Source organism: Natator depressus, chromosome 4 (genome assembly GCF_965152275.1).
Source record: "Natator depressus isolate rNatDep1 chromosome 4, rNatDep2.hap1, whole genome shotgun sequence".
NCBI classification, from domain to species: Eukaryota; Metazoa; Chordata; order Testudines; family Cheloniidae; genus Natator; species Natator depressus.
Window position 1 is genome coordinate 9,671,538 of NC_134237.1, and position 17,509 is coordinate 9,689,046.

Consider the following 17,509-nt stretch of genomic DNA (forward strand, 5'->3'; position numbering starts at 1 on the left):
CATTCCAGTATGAGGGCAAAAGCAAGAAAAGCACCCTTTTGAACTAAAGGACTAGGGTTAATATTCTAAGGCTGTCCCTTACTGTAACACTATTTAGTACTGGTCCAGTTATTTAAGCTTTGTACGTTTCAGTTATTCTTGAAATTAAAAGGTTTCGATAAGCTTAGAGGAAACAATTTTTTAAAATTTGCTTATATATGGCATGAATAAATACTGATGTACAGCTCCTAGCATGCAAATTTGTCATCCTATATGACAGGGATAAATCATGCATGCAAATCATGCATGAAAGTCATGAAATTGGCTACAAATACAATAAAAAATAATGTATTCAAAAGTTTAACAAATGGAATGGGGGATGCTGAAGACACTCCTCACCTGGAGCGCCATTTGGTCGAGGGCCGGCCCTGTTCTGGGCCACACCTGTGGTCATGTTACAAAACCACGGGGAAGTCACATCACTCAGGCTACCGGGCTCCAGACATTATAGGGGTTCACTGGCAATGACAAATGTAGTAGAATGCAAACTCAGATTTACAGCCTTTAATCTGTATGTGTGCTCATAGGCAGGCACATTTGACAACATAAGTAGTATAAGGGCCCTACCATCAATCAAACCCTGACCCCGCCCCTTGACCCCTTAGCCCCGCCCCTTGACCCCTTAGCCCCGCCCCTTGACCCCTTAGCCCCGCCCACCAGAAGTCCCGCCCCCATGGGTTGTTACTTCCGGGGTCAGGGCTGCCACATGACCGGAAGCAAGGTGTGTCATGTGATACCCAACCCACCCCTTGACCCCTTAACCCCGCCCCTTGACCTCTCCCCACCCGGAAGTCCCGCCCCATGGGGGTATTACTTCCAGGGTCAAGGCTGCCACGTGACCGGAAGCAAGGTATGTCATGTGACCCCTCTAACAACTCCTCCCACTGCCCTCTACCAATCAGGATGGGTTTCGCCCCTGTAGGACTTCACCCCCAAGAGGAGCTTTGACCAATCAGGGCGAGTTCCGGGGCGGGGTGTCCTCTCCGGAAGTGGGTCTTGTGACCCCTCTAACAACTCCTCCCCCCTCCCCCACCAATCAGGATGGGTTTTGCCCCGTAGGACCGCCCAGAGAGGAGCTTTGACCAATCAGGGCGAGTTCCGGGGTGGGGGTGTCCTCTCTGGCAGTGGGTCTTGTGACCCCTCTAACAACTCCTCCCCCCACCCCGCTACCAATCAGGAGGGGTTTTGTTCCGATAGGACCAAGAGGAGATTTGACCAATTAGGATGAGTTCCGGGGGCGGGGTGAACCGTCCGGAAATGATTCGTGTGACCCCTCTACCAACTCCTCCCACCAACCTCTACCAATCAGGCCGGCCCGAGAGCAGATTTGACCAAAATAGGGCAGGTTCTGGGATGGGGTGAACCGCCCAGAAGAGGGGCGTATGACCCCTCTGCCAATCAGAGCGCAGCACCATCACCCCATAAGGCCCAGCGTCGGGCAGAAGAGGCTGTCTTTTACCAAGAGCGCGTGTTTTAGAAATCGTGGAAACATGGACTCCTTCACCACCCCCGTGAGAACTTCGGACTTTGTTTTAGCCCTGAGGGCCTTCAACAAACCGCGGAGAAAGCGCTACATCAGCGACAGTTCCGAGGAGGAGGAGGGGGCGATTCAGGGGAGCGCTTTGGCCCAGCCATTGATGGACACACCGGAAACCGACCCCGAAACCCAGCTGCTTGTGAGGCCCCGCGATGAGCGTGATGGCCTCTTGTTGTCCACCCCCCGAGAGGTGGAAGGTGATCACGGCTTGGGGGCGTTACAGGCGGACAAGGTGAATGAAAAAGACGTGGCTCAGGTAAATGAATGTTTAAGAAGTGACGGTCGGGGTGGGGGTGTGTAATGGGGGTGGGGGTGGGGGTGGGGAGGGCTAGGAACCAGGGATTGTGTAAATCAAAAACCAAGCAGTGGTGTGCTTACGCTGTTTCTTTTTTGAAAAAAAAAATCTCTCAACAGCTCGATGATGCCTTTCTGGAGGCCTTTGAGAACTTACACATCAGTAGCCCTGTGGGAGTAAATGTATCATGCGTCAGCTGTTTTTGCTCATGTCTGAGACACAGATCTCAAGAGGAAAAGGACAAAATGGAAGAATGAACCAGCACAGACACCCTCATGTTAGGAGTCATGGCGTCCATTTTTACAGGCGGTTGTAAAAGGTTGTGTTAAACCAGGCGATTAATAAAACTTATTTAAACGTGTTAATATGAATGTTGTCCCCCACCCACACTTGTGTTAGTAAAAGATGGTACCAGTAACAGTCATGTCTCCACAGGCGGCTCTGTTAAAGAAAATATATTACACCCCCGGGGAAGTTGGGAGCTTTGGCGGGGTGAACCCTCTTTTTCAAGTGGCCAAAAAGCATAGTAAAACTTTAAATAGAAGACAAGTAACAGCTTGGCTTTCAGACCAGGATGCTTATACTTTACACAAACCGGCTCGAATACGTTTTAAAAGAAACAAGACCATTGTTTCAGATGTGGATGCGCAATGGCAGGCAGATTTGGTGGATATGCACCAGTTCTCCAAACAGAACAGCAATTTTAAGTACATCTTAACAGTGGTAGACATTCTATCCAAATATGCCTGGGCCTTAGGCCTAAGGGACAAGACGAGTGGTGAGGTATGCAAGGCCTTTAAAGCTATTTTTAGCGAAGGGCGTGTGCCTCAAAAATTACAAACCGATCGAGGGAAAGAATTTTTAAACAAACCCTTAAGCAGATTGTTAAAACGGCATGGCATTCACCATTTTGTTACTAATAATGAAGTCAAAGCAGGGGTTGTGGAGCGGTTTAACAGAACTTTAAAAACTAGGATGTGGAGATATTTTACAGCCCATAACACCTTTCTCTACATCAATGTGTTACCTGACTTTATAAAGAGTTACAACCAGAGCTTTCACAGAACTGTACATACCAGACCCGCTGATGTTAACCCTTCAAATTCTCTGAAGGTATGGAAAATGGTTTATGGAGATGATTTTAAAATAAAACCGGTTGTTGCCCCTTTTCGAAAAGGCGACCACGTGAGACTATCTAAAACCAAAGGAGCTTTTGAAAAAGGTTATGAACAGACATTTACCGATGAGATATTCATAGTGGATGAAGCCTTAACCAGGGGTCACAGACCTGTATACCGATTAAAAGACTACGAGGGTGAGACAGTTACTGGATCTTTTTACCCTGAAGAATTACAAAAAGTAAACCCCAAACGAGACAGGATTTACAGGGTTGAAAAAGTTCTAGCGGAGAAAGGAAAAGGGAGAAAAAAGCAACTACTGGTAAAATGGTTGGGGTGGCCTGATAAGTTTAACAGCTGGGTGAAAGCTTCTCAACTCTGTGACATTTAGACGCAAACAACAAACAAACAAAAGTTATTCCTCCCCGCAAAGTCAGAGAAGATGAGCGACGGCGGGTTTTACATTACTTTGCCCAGCAACGCCAGCGCTGCAGTTTTTCCCCAAAACACCAGCTCGAACTTTACAATACGGCTAATTAAGCCCTTGGATCTCCGGGGTGCCTGGGAGGTGGGGTTAGTGGAAATACAATACCCGCACAGCTGGAACACTATCAACGAAGACACCCCTTTTGAAGTCACCTTTGGAGATATGGCATGGAGTTTCATCCTACGACGAGGTTATTACGCGTCCATACCCGAATTACTGGATCATATGAACAGTATCATAGCTCGTCACCCCGGACCGCCTGAGATGGTCATGAACTATGACCCTGTGGGTAGAAAAATTAGACTTAAATCCGCCGCTTTTACTTATATGTTTTCTACCAGCGGGGAGCTAGCTAACATTCTGGGCTTGGGCCCCAAACACAGCGTCCAAAAATTCCCTTTCTCGGCAGACATTACAGGGGGTTTTAATTCCTTGTATCTGTACATGGATATCGTAGAACATCAGTTTGTGGGGGATTTTTCTGTTCCCCTGTTACGTTGTGTCCCCGTCCAAGGAAGGAACAACGAGTTTGTCACCATCACCTACGATAAACCTCATTACGTCCCTATCAGTAAACACCACATCAACACAATTACCATTGAAATAAAGACAGATCAGAACAAAAGCGTCTCATTTCGCTTTGGCAAGGTGATCATCAAGCTACACCTGCGCCCCCGGAGAGAGCGAGTTTTCTAAAAAAGCAAAACAGTATTATGGCGATCCTAAAAAATTACGGCGACCCCAACGTCTACAGAAACTATTACAAAGCCCAGGCGGGATACGCCCTTCCCGGATATCATGGGGCCCCCGTGATATATGGGGCAGGCGTGGGTGGAATATTCCGTAGCCTCTTTCGAAAAGCCGTACCGCTTTTGAGGAGGGGGCTAGAGATTATTAAACCCCATGTAAAAACCGCCGCTCAAAACATAGCTAAAGACGTGGTAGGTCACGTCTCCCGCGCTGTTCTGGAGAAGGTGGGGAACGCAGCTTCACAGGAAGGATCGGGGCTGATGTACATTAAAAGGAGGAAGAAGAGAAAGAGAAATGCGTCATACCCGCGACGCGCAGGTCCCCCGAAACCCTTTAAAAGAAGGGCTTTGACCCGCAGGGTCGGCCATAAGCGAAAGTCCAAGAGGAAGCCTGGGCGAAAGAGGAAACACTTGCCAGCTGATACGAGAGATATATTTTAATCAACATGGCTTTCGTTCACTGCGGGTCTGAAGAATGCACCAAATCCGAACTAGACTTGTTCCAAATAGCCCCTACGCAGACCAGCATTGAGAAAAGCATCTACATCGAGGTGCCACCTCTGTCGGCCGTTACGGAGTCTGCCCCCATTGACTTCTTTATAGCAGGGAATGGCGTAGATTATATGGATTTAAACAACACACTGCTGTACCTGTGTTGCAAGATTGTAAAAGGAGACGGAACTGAACTCAACGCGGGTGCCGAGGTGGGCCTGGTGAATTACCCAGTGGCCTCTATTTTTAGTCAGCTGGATGTCACGCTCGGAGACAGTCTTGTAAGCCAAAGCACCAACTGTTACCCTTACAGGGCCTTTATAGAATCGGTGCTCAATTACAGCAACGACACCCTCGCCACGCAATTTTCCGCTGGCCTCTTTTACAAAGACACTGCCGGACAACAGGAAGACACAGACTTGGATGGCGAGAATCTAGGGTTTGTGAGGCGTGCAAAGCTGACCGCTCAAAGCAGAACAGTAGAGCTTCTGGGTCATCTACACAGCGACCTGTTTTTTCAAGAAAAACTATTGTTGAACGGAGTGGATGTGAAAATTAAACTGACGCGCAGTAAAGATCCTTTCTGTTTAATGGGCAGTGGAACCGAAGGCTTTAAACTGCGCATTCTGTCAGCATCCCTTTTTGTGAAGAAAGTACGTGTGGCCCCGAGCGTTCGTCTGGGGCACGCCGAGGCCCTGCTTACCGCTAATGCCAAATACCCCGTGGACCGTGTGGGAATGAAAGTGTTTAGCATCCCTGCGGGCAGCAGGGTCAGTAACCAGGAGAACCTGTTCTTGGGACAGTTGCCCAAAATGCTTGTCCTGGGGTTCGTGGATAACGATGCCTTTAGCGGAAGTTACGCTAAAAATCCCTTTCATTTTAAGCATTACGATATTAATTTTGTGGCTTTGTATGTGGATGGTGAGCAGATACCGACCAAGCCTCTGCAACCAGACTTCGAGGCAGGACGCTGCGTGAGAGAATACATGAATCTGGTACAGACGGCCGGTAAACACATGAAAGATCGTTCTCTGTTAATCGACCATGAGGAGTTTGCACAGGGTTACACCATGTTTGCCTTTGACCTGTCCCCCGACCAGGAATGCGCCGATCACTATTCCCTGATTAAAACCGGGAACCTGAGAGCAGAAATTCGTTTTGGGAAGGCTTTAACCATTACCGTCAATATGATCGTGTATGGGGTTTTTGACAACGTCATAGAGATAAATCAGAGGAGAAATGTTCTGTTTGACTACATGTGAACATGGACACCGTGCAGCTCTCACGTGTCTTATCAACAGACCCTTACACGAAAAAGAATTTCTTAGACGTGTTTCCCTGCGATTGGCTCCCTGGCGGCAAGCTGTCTCAGAGACCCCTAGGTTTGGTGGTCAACACACATCCACACAGCCGACCGGGTGAACACTGGCTTGCCGTGTATCTGGTGGAGCGTAACCTTGGAGAGTTTTTTGACTCATACGGGCATCCCCCGAACAGTGTGTTCTTTCCTAAAAGCATTATGAAATTTTTAAACAAAAATGCCACAGACATTGTGTTTCACAACAGACAATTACAAGACCCCAGCTCCGTTGCCTGCGGCTATCACTGCGTGTTTTTCTTACACCATCGTAGCAAGGGTTTATCTTTTGACCGGATTTTAAAATTGTATTCTAATGACTTAGTGCAAAACGACCGGATGGTGATGAATTTTGTAAAAAATAAATTTAAATACTTGGCCATGCCTAGCCTTGCTCAAAGCATGTTTCAACAAGCCCAGACATGCGTATCTTGCAACGATTTTCATAGTCATGTTACCCAATAAAGCACCCCAGGTGGGGAGTTTAAAGACAATCGATGTTTGGTGTGGTTTTTTTTTAAAAAAAACAAAACACAATGACCCAATTCAGAAATGTTTTATTTAAAGCAAAACATTACCAGTTTTAAAAAAAAATAGAACGTGAAAAAGATCACAAACTGAGCCATTCGGCTCTTTTAGCCAATTTTCGTTTTTTAGATGACAAAAAAGGGGTCACTGTTTCTTGGTCCACATCGGTGTCGGCGATTGAGGCCTTGAGGCGTTCCAAAAGATCTCTGTTAGTCGCGTTGCCCATGATGGAAGATGGCATGTTCAGTTCCGCCATGGCATTCATAAACACATCCCATCCTTTAGGTACATGTCTGCTAGGAACAGAGCGCGTCTGGGTGACGGCCCTGACTAAGTCGAGCATGTTAGAACCATTAACCACAGAGCCTTTGTACACAAAAGACCCTTTATCGGTCCATGAAGAAATGTTTTTATCTTGGCCCAGCTTATTTAGCAATACTGATGCATTTTTCTTATAACGCTTATTCACGTTATCCAACACCTCCTGAGCAACAGAGTCTGAGGTCTTTGGTGTTTCGGAGGGTTTGGCAGTCACACTCTGTTCCTGTTCTGGTAGAAACAGACTTAGTTTTCCTTTGTCCACATCGCTCTGCTTCACGTACGTTAGGTACCTTTGAAGCACGGTGCTGTAAAGTTTAGCCTTTTCATATTCACCTAAGTCAGTTCTTTGAAGAACAGATTTCATTTCAGCATCCAGTAAGCGAGTTGCAGTCGTTCTGATATTTTCCTCTGCCGGAGGGGGAGCACTTAATTGCTCCAACTGCCGGCTGGGCACCAGGTACATTTTTTCTGCATACTCCATTATCGATTAGTTAAAAGCCCCGTTATCAGAGGGATAGCAAAACTTAACAGGGGTCCTATAAAGCCCCCAGACTGCTTCACCAGACGCTTCTTTCTTTTAAGTGAAACCCTTTTATTACACAAAGTTTTTATAAGCGTGTGTTTCTTTTTCAGCACACGCACTTGCTTCGGTGTTAAAGGTACGTTTCCTTTTAAGGTGTTGAGTGCTATTTCTGAGATGGCTGCTACTAGATCGTCAGAGGCCGAGCACAGTATAGCCCTCCTTTGCTGTGGGGACGATTTGCTAAGTAATTTTAAAAGGCCCAGGTTTCTTTTCACGCAGCTAGACATGTTTTCAGTCAGCAACCCCGGCTGCTAAAAAGGGACCTGCCAATAATTCATCTCTTTTTATACAGGGCTGTTGTTCTTTTTAAAGTATAAACTGCCAGCCAGTCTGGAGGGAAAAGACCAGTTCTTAGCCTATAAGCTTCTGGTGTGGAAGCATTTAAATCCACCATCAGGTAGCCATAAGGCCTTTTGGTAGCATCCTCAAAAGCTTCTAGAAAGAACTGAGCTTTGCCGGGGTACATTTGCCGAGCGAGTGTAGCAATTTGTAATCTGTCCCTGGGGTTTTTGAACAGAGCCATGTATTTTGTGTTTAGGTTAATAGTGCGACTCTTTTTTCCCTGGCAAAATACGTTCTGAACTATATACATAATGCTCAGGTTCCTGTGATGCACGTACTTGGTAAAGGCTTTCTCGATTTCATTGCTTTCACAAGCGGAGTTCATCAGATCGTCTATGATAATCATGTTCACTTTATTGGTAGGAAACAAATGGTCATCGTCAAAAGCATCAGGCAGACCCTCCACAAAATTGATAAAGGGGTATTTACAGAGCAGTTCTTTATACAAGGGTTGCCAACAACTGTAACACCACACAATATTCTCAGGCGTAACAGACAATGTTTGTTTGGCATTATCCAATACATTTTTTATAAAGTAACTTTTCCCGCAGTTGCTAGGCCCCGCGAGAATTGCAGAAAAGGGGTGTCTCCACCTCGTATCCATTTTTCAAAAACCGTAGGGCAGGGTTTTAAACCCTTCTCCTAGGACCCTCTTGTTGTAAACGACTTTCTGTGTTTTTTTAAGGGTTTTTGTCTCTATTTGCCACTGATTTTTGTTTCTTACAATAGAGGGTTGCTGCACCTCTATCTTTTTTGAGGGGTTCTCTCGCAGACCCGTGCAATAGTCCAGGACTAGATCTTTCAAACTGTCAAAGTTGATCTTTTCACAGTTTGCTACGTTCAGGGTAATACCTTTGACCTTCATACAAGCCTTTCCTCCCGACAGTTTGTACCCGTATGTTTTTGGGCCTGCCGACACAAACTCGGTGATGTGTTGATCTGGTGGGATCTCGCTCGTGAGGTCCCCTAAATAATCCCCCAGAGGGGGATTCCAGGCCCCCTCCCTTTTCACAAATATCACCGAGTCAGTGTCGTGGTACAGGCACCGCTCTTGCAATCCGTCTAGGAGGTTGTATAGTTCTAAGCGGGCATAAGCGGTGGTGAAACAGGCTATGAAAACATTGGTATTGCCAGAGACAGAATAACGGTCTTTTGCGTGCTTCCAAGATACGCACGCTGTTTCATCGTCGATAAACTCACAGGATGAAACCTCGTAGTTGGGGGAAAATAGGTACTGAAAGAGTTCGTCGGGGTCTCTCACGATGCTGGTATTGGGTAGGTTGGTTCTTTGGCCGAATTTACCCCACAGAGAATTTAAAAACAGTTTAGCAATTTGGCGTTTAGCGGGGTTTAGTCTGATCTCGTGTCGGTGTAAAAGCACGCCTTCTTTCTGGTAGAAATCGTTAACATACTTATTTTGTTTGTCTTCGTCTGTGCACCAGCTGGGATACCCTGAAGCCTCTTGTTTCTGGCGGAGGTGTAATTTTATGTACTCCGAAAAGAGTTTATCAGATTTTTCATTAAAATGCCAGATTTCATAGATTTTAGCCACCACGTACCCCTTCGCTATGGCTGCGTTCAATTCCACAGTGCACCAAGTCCCCAGGATGGCCCTCTCCTCGTCAGTGTGGGTGCACGTCTCCCGCTGCACGGTTTCCACGCAGGTTCGGCATAGTGGGAACATAAGCTTGCCGCCCACTCTGACAGGTAACAATGGGAAAAAGAGGCCTCGTGGGGGGTACACTTTAACTTTTGCAATTCCAAAATAATTTGCAAGGGGTCCAAATTTGTCATAAATTATATCGGGGTGCCCGATAGGGTAGTCTTTCGTTTTGTTTACAAAAGGGTACAAGCTGGTAAAATCATAATAGTGGATTTCTTCCCCGGGCTTAGGTTTATAATATAGACGGATGGCGTTCGTCCTCCCCCCAAAAAGAGCATCCCTAGGCATGAGAGGCTGGGGTAACTGGGCTCGGTTTAAAAAGCTCACAAGCTCCCTGTCTGTTTCTTTCATCACCACCCACTCGTGCTCCCAAAGAGTCCTCACTACAAAACCAAGCCGTTTTAGATAGTCGGTCTTGAGCTGCGTCTTGTAATAAAGAAACCCAAAAGTTGTACCCATCATAGGGTTTTGTGCTTTTTCACAATGACAGGCAACACAGCCGTGAAAAAAACACCCATTAAACTCAAAGGCTATGTGTACCCCGTCAATATTGGCATAACCGTCTAAAAAGTAGGGGCCTACCTGTAGTTCCCCACCCTGTAAAGCGTGCCGTATTTGTATATGTTCTTTTTGAGAGATATACAACAGCCACTGGATAGATGGGGTCGAATATCTCTTTTTCTGTCTGTGATAGTTGTCTGGAGGGAGAAGAGCTACCGTGTTAGGCTCCAAAAACATAAACCTGTACATAGCCATGCAGACAGATGCCAGCGTTATGTACCGGAACGGATCTATACACAGTTTTATCTCAGTGAATTTACCGGGTTCTCTTTCTACTAGATCGACCTTCTCCGTCATATTCATAATTTCTTTTCTGTATAGGATACAAGCCTGTCTCAAAATTTTTACATCCTGCTGGCAGTAATACGCAAGCTCTTTCTGCAGGTCAAAAGTCTCAGAGCTGTGGTCTTGATACCAGTCGAGAAACTCTGCTTTTTCCCTGGGCATCATGCTTTCTACACCGTAGTGCTCCACACCGGGCATAGGCCCCACATAATTTTGATTTTCTAAAGTGTTAAAAAAATGTGGAAAATACCCTTTGCAACCTTCAAACCCCATCGCCTGTGGGAGCTTGCTAAGCTTCATGGGCAAGAAGTTTAAAGAGTCTATAAAACGAATGCCAAGGGCCTTAACTTCCACACACATTAGTTTACTGCCCTGAGTGATCAGTTCTATGCACATCTTTTCCTTCAGTAACTGTCTAACGCAGAAATACGCATCATAACCTTTGGAATTGTGTGCTAGGAACGTGTAGTCCCGGAACTCTTTGACAATAAAGGTCTTAACAAACATAGAAAGACATTCGTCACCCTTAAATTCCCAGGATTTTTCCGGCTTTAGGGACATTGCAAAAATATAATTGGGAGTGTGCAACCCAGTCTCCTGCATGCATTCAAAATCATAAAAAATATACTTTTCTGATGATTCGGGCTTTCTAAGGCTGTCCATAAAGCAGAGGTGAATGTCTACATCTCCAACGATCAAACCCTGACACTGCTTACAGCGCCTCCCTTTACACCTGTGCTGCTTGTCCACGTACGCCTGACACTTACCGCACAAAGTTTTAGACAGGCATTCAACTTGGTTTTTTGACGCACAGTTGACATGTCTGTCTAAACACTCTTTGGACCAACAATACAGTTTACAGCTAGGACACCTCAGCTGCACACCCATGTTGTCAGAGCATGTTGCGCTCAAGCAGAGACGGCAACGATACCTGCAAGAATGGTCGTGACTGTACACCGTGTGGCAAAACTCACAGTAATTTTTTGCTCCGAACAACTTTTTCACATCCAGAACCCCATAGTAATGTTCATTGTGCAACAGGATGAAATAAGTCTTAGGGTACACGGGGCCCCCCGTTTTAAAAAAACCCCAGCCACCTTTCACCGCATACAGCACCACCTGTATGTTAACTCCTAAATGCTGTTCAAACTTTGCTACATCAGTGAGCATAACCTTTTTTTGATCTGACCACCCCAGTTTCTCGTGCAACTTTCTCGCCTCTGCTAACAATTCTGCATCTGTAGGTTTATGACCGGCCATGACAGCCAAGAGCCCTCCCACAAAACATAGATTGGTACTGGTGTAAGTCAGGTCTACTAAACATTGGCTCTTTTTATGAATAATCTGACTACTAAGGATAGAATTTAAAACTCTTCGAGCGCCCCCACCCCTATTTTTTACAACTGTCACAACAAGGCGCAACGTCCCATCGAAATGTAATTCTCTATTGCTCTGAAGCAGCTTTGAGGTCTGGTTCAAGAAATCCTCAGCGGACAGCTCATCCCTAGTTCTTCTGACTGAAAACAAAGGGTTAGTTAAACGACGGCTCTCTAAACGTAACTGTACGTAATCATCAGGGCCTACCCTACCATTAACATCATCAAGAACTAGCTGTATCCCTCTGTGTATGGCTTCAACAGCCTGTTGAGCTGAATTTATTTGCTCAAGATGGACAAAACGAAACTCCTCACAATACACCGACCCCCCAAATCTAGGTAATTCACGTTGCCAACTTCTCACTCTCTCCATATACACCTCTGCATTTTCAGGGTTACTTGGGGGTTCCTCTACGGAACCATCAGTGGCATCTTCTACATCCGATACTAATTGAGAGTCAGACTCTGAGACGCCTCCGTGAGGGGCATTGGGAGTCGATGGGACTCCGTCTAGAGAGCACTCTGGGGAATTTTCTAAACCAGAGTCTGATTTCGCCTCCCCATTTTCAGACATGCCAGTTTGAGAGCCTCTGGTAGGGGGCATCTCTTTTTGTTTTTTTTCCCTCATTACCTCTTTAGCCCTTTTTAAAATTTTTACAGCGACCCTGGCCTGGAATTTTTTGGCAGCCATCTGTTTATCCCCCAAGCGCCGTCCGCCCTTTTGTTTACACACGAGCTGATGTGCACCCTTGAGGGTACCCCTTTCCACACCTAGTCATGCCTGATCAGAGCCACCCTTTCCAGCCCCCCTTTCTTTTAGGCCCCTGAGGATTCAGCGTCCATCAGTTTTCTGAACAAAGCGTCGTATTTTTTCCAAATCTTTTTAGAATGCCGTAGTTTTAGACTCCCCGAAGATACAGCGTCCATCAGTTTTCTGAATGAAGCATCAAACTCTTCCCAAATACTAGAATATGGGGGATCTTTGTCAGTCCTTAGTTTTTTATTCACAACCCCTAGAGTGCCTGCTCTGGGTTTGTGAATGTGTGTGTTTCTGCACACATTCAGAGCCCCTAGAGTGCCTACTCCGGGTTTGTGAATGTGGACGTTTTCGCTCACAGTTTTCTCAGGGCTTGGTGCGGCGGTGGCCACTGAGGAACTGGAGTTGTGTTTGCATGGTTGCAATACCTTGGCATCGCAGGTGTTTTCAATCCTTGGTTTTTTATTCACAATCCCTAGAGCGCCTGTTCCGGGTTTGTGAATGTGGGCGTTTTCGCTCACAGTTTTCTCAGGGCTTGGCGTGGCGGTGGCCGCTGAGGAACTGGAGTTGTCTTTGCATGGATGTTTTTTACCAGAGTGTTTTGTTTTGTCCTTGGGTTTGACGTAAATGAGGTTTGGACTGGGCTGATGCTTCATCTGCACTCTTGTGCTGTTTTGCGTTGTTAAAGGTCTCAAAGCAGATTCCTGGTTCTTTGGTGGTTCTCGGGGAGGGGTCCTTGTAGCTCCCACTACAGCCTTGTCAGAAGGGCTGCATATGCCTGCTTGGGGCAGGAGGGGGGAAAAAAAGCATTTTACAAAAATGTAACTTTGCCAGCTTTCTCACCCACACCTATGTATGTACTTAAAATACAAAACCTCATAAATTAACCAGACTAATAAGCAAAATATATTTACCCGGCTTCATCCATCCATCTGTCACTGATACTTGTGAATTTTTCTTTTCAATTGTCTCTTTCCTTTTTCTTTTGAGCATTTTTACCCGCTCAAGTTTTGACCGTGCTGTAAAGCAAACAACATTCTAATAAAACACATGAAACTGTCTAGTAAACTTTAAAATAAAATAAAATAATATCCATTAGAGTGTTTTTTCTATTTAAAAAAGTCATAGCTTTAAAACAAAATAATCCATTTCAGGCTGTACAACAATCACAGGTTTTGAGTTTATTTCTACCACTTTGAAAACAACCCCCACAAATATTTTTTTTTTTTAAAAATACATCTCATTTTGCAAAGTAAAAACCCTGTTAATTGGAAACACACCATCACCATCAGTTTGTAGACATATACTTTTTAAAAACCGCCTATGTTTTACACACACACACACACACACACACACACAGAGTTTAAAACACTGTTTGCAACAAAATACTTTTCAATAAACCCACATGCTTTTAAAAAGATCCCTGGTTGTTCTGGCCCCCGCCCTGCCCCAGCCATGTGTGCTTGGGGTCTTTGGGGTAAGAAAAACAAGCCAAAATGTTAGTTAGTATTAGCTCCCAAATCCCTATTCAACCTATGTAATACCTGAAGTTATTAAGCACAACTACAGTTAAAAATGGTTTTTACCTTGGCCTGGTGATGAACTGCAACTTAAAGTTACTGGCTCCATGCTAAACAGATCACACTGCAATACAGATATGCACCATTATTTACTAAGATAGCATGGCCAAAAAATGGCATTATATAATATATATATATTTTCAGAGTAAAAAAAAAAAACCAGGGAACATACCTCCACTTGCAGCCCAGCAGCAATTCAAGAGAGTTTCTGTTGAAAGAGACAGTCTCCAAGCTACCTGAGGTTTTTTTTTTTTTTTTTTACACCATCCTAACTCTTTTGTTTCAAAATAGTTAGCAGGTTGATTGGATCACCCCTCCCTAGCATTCCCTTTTGTGATCGGGGGTGGGGAATAAGTTTTTCTGCACAATTGGGCTGCTTTTCTTTGTAAGCAGTGTCAGGATGAGCTCCACCCTGACATCTGGTGGTGAGGTGTGGCAAGTTGTGGAAAAAAAACTTCAGGGGCTGATCTCATTTGCATAGGCACACCCACCCCGCCTAGACTGAGGCCATAGCTGCCCAAATGGTCACTTCGGCTGCTGTGGGATCCCCAGTGTCTCTGTTATTGGGGCAGGAAGAATAAATTGTTATTACCCTGATTATGGGTGCTTGGAACTGTACTTGGCTTTTTGCTATGATGGAGGGACTCACCATCAACTAAGTAGCACTCGCTAGGCAAGGGTCATGGGTTCCAAAACTGTGTGAATTGAGAGAGACTTGAGACAGGTATTAGTACCTGGTGGTGTGGGCCCCTTTGTGAGGGCCTGAAGCACCAATTGCACCTCTGTCTCTCTCCACTGTGGAATGTCAGAGCTAATTTTGGGTCTATTAAGAGTCTTGCTACAGGTACTGTGCTGCATTCACTTTGGCCTTAAGGTGCACCAGCACTAAGGCCCCCACTACTATGAGCTGAAATCACTGAGCACTGTGTCAAGTAGTGGGGAGCCGGAAGATCTAGAGTGCAGCGGTGTGTTCGTGAGACGGCGAGCTGAGCAGAACTGTTTGTGAGACGGCGAGCTGTGCGGAGTGGAGCCGGTCGTGGTGGAGCGGAGCTGTCTGTGAGACAGCGGTGTGTTCGTGAGACGGCGAGCTGAGCAGAGCTGTTCGTGAGATGGCGAGCTGTGCAGAGCGGAGCCATTCATGAGACAGCGAGCGGTGCAGAGCAGAGCCGGTCGTGGTGGAGTGGAGCCGTTCGTGAGACAGCGGTGTGTTCGTGAGACGGCGAGCTGAGCAGAGTTGTTCGTGAGACGGCGAGCGGTGCAGAGCGGAGCCGGTCGTGGTGGAGCAGAGCCGTTCGTGAGACAGCGTAGCAGAGCAGAGCCCTGTGGGGCAGTCAGCTTCAGGACACGTAAGGTGCCCCTTGCCCCTTTTCCCCACACACAGGCACATTTTAGCCAGACTGGGGAGTAACACTATGCAGATGAACTTTTGAACTCTGGGGCTGGACTTTTTGGACTTTGGGTGATTTGTGGATTGCTGGACTCAAGAGACGTTTGGGTGCTGGGACTCAAGAACCCGAGGGAAAGGGGCATGCCCCAATTTGCTTGGGGTGGTTTTTTTGCTCATGGGTTGTGTTATGAATCCTGTTGGTGGTGTTTCCCCAACATAATGCCACATTGTTTCTCTCTGTTATTAAAAGGCTTTTTGCTACACTCAGACTATGTGCTTGCGAGAGGGGAAGTATTGCCTCTCGGAGGCGCCCAGCGGGGGTGCTATATATTTGTCCCAGGTCACTGGGTGGGGGCTCGAGCCGGTTTGCATTGTGTTATTGGAATGGATCCCCTAGATATTGAACCCGGCCCTTGTTGCTGCCAACTCTGATGGGCAGAAGGGTTACATCTTTTTTTTTCTTTTTTAAGTTCAAATACTTTTTGTTCCCCCCACCCTGTAGGGCCTTCTTACAGTAACCATTTCAAGTGAGGGGCCCTTTGCAGATATCAATGAATGTCTTGGGGCTTGTTTTTGTTTTTAAAAACATGTTCTTTCATGCTTAAAGTTTGGTGGGACGGGGGGTGATTTCTAGAAAAAGTGCCCCGTGGCCTTCAACCAACTCCTGGGCCATATTTAAACTGGCCTATAGCGTTCCACCAACTCCAGGGGTTATATTTAAACTGCCCAATAGCATCTGCAAACTCCTGAGGTTTTATTTCATTTCATATTAATCAGAACTCACCATCCTCACCCACCCACCTCCCTTACTATGGGTGCACCCCCATCAAAATTAACCCTATGGCAACAAGGGTGAGTAATCACAGTCACCCTGGCTGTTCAGTGGGGGGGGGGGGTGGTTAAACCCGTTCAGTTCAACAGAATAAGTCAACTCTATTGTACTCAACCACATGTCTGAACCATCCCCGTTTGTTTTATTGTAAACACATTTTTAGGGTATTTTTCCCCCTCCCACAACATACATTTCAGCTTTTTTTTTTTTTTGCTGTAAATGGGTCTCTCTTACACAAAAGACACAAGAGCTAGGTTCTCACAAACAATTTTTTTTTTATTTAAAAGACATACAGCTCCTTCAAAACAAACCAAGATGCTCCATTAAAAAAAGAAAGAAAGAAAAAAAGACTTTAAGTTCCCTTAAGGGCCAGAGACCTTTTAACAGAAATACAAATAGTCACAAAGCCCTTTTCAATAGATTTTTTTTTTAAATTTACAGCTACCAAGTTTTATATCGCATGTTTGGCACCTCACCATTTTCTAACTTAATCCTTTTAGATTTCTTACAAATAGCCTTTTTCTTAAGCAGGGTTCTGTAACTTTTTGTGCGGACCAGACGGTCAATATAACGCTCTAAGCAGGCATCTTCCGGTTTGGTCATTTTCTTTAAAACATGGTCAGGGTCTCCACTGAATTGCACAGCATTTATCAAGGTCACCCCTTGTGCTATATGTTCTTGGGTTAGGCATAGACATTGCATAGCATAACCTATGGCAATCACAGTGTTTAATAAGCTTTCCAAACACAGCTCAGCACACAGGCCCCGGGGCTTGCAGTTTATATCCACTGAAGTCCAAGTCACACAGTCATGGTGCCGCTGGCCTGGTGCATCTATGACACAGCCCTCACAATCTTCAAAAAGCTTTTCCCTAAGACAGTGATTAAGAACAGAATAAACAGCAACGCGTACAATAGTCCGCATGACTTTGTTACGCTCACGACGTGGCACTGGCTCAGTCAGTTCCATGCCAAGCCTCCTCCTAAACTCCTCATAGCCGTCATCCTCGGAGTCCTCTTCAACATTTTGTATTGGCGTTGAGCAAAAACAAGGTGGGCCCGGTTCATCTTCGCTGCTTGGTGCAACGCTGTCCAGAGTCTCCGGGTCCTCTAGAAAGGCATCATTGAGCTGTTGAGAGATTTTTTTCAAAAAAGAAACAGCGTAAGCACCCCACTGCTCGGTTTTTGATTTACACAATCCCTGGTTCCTAGCCCCGTTAC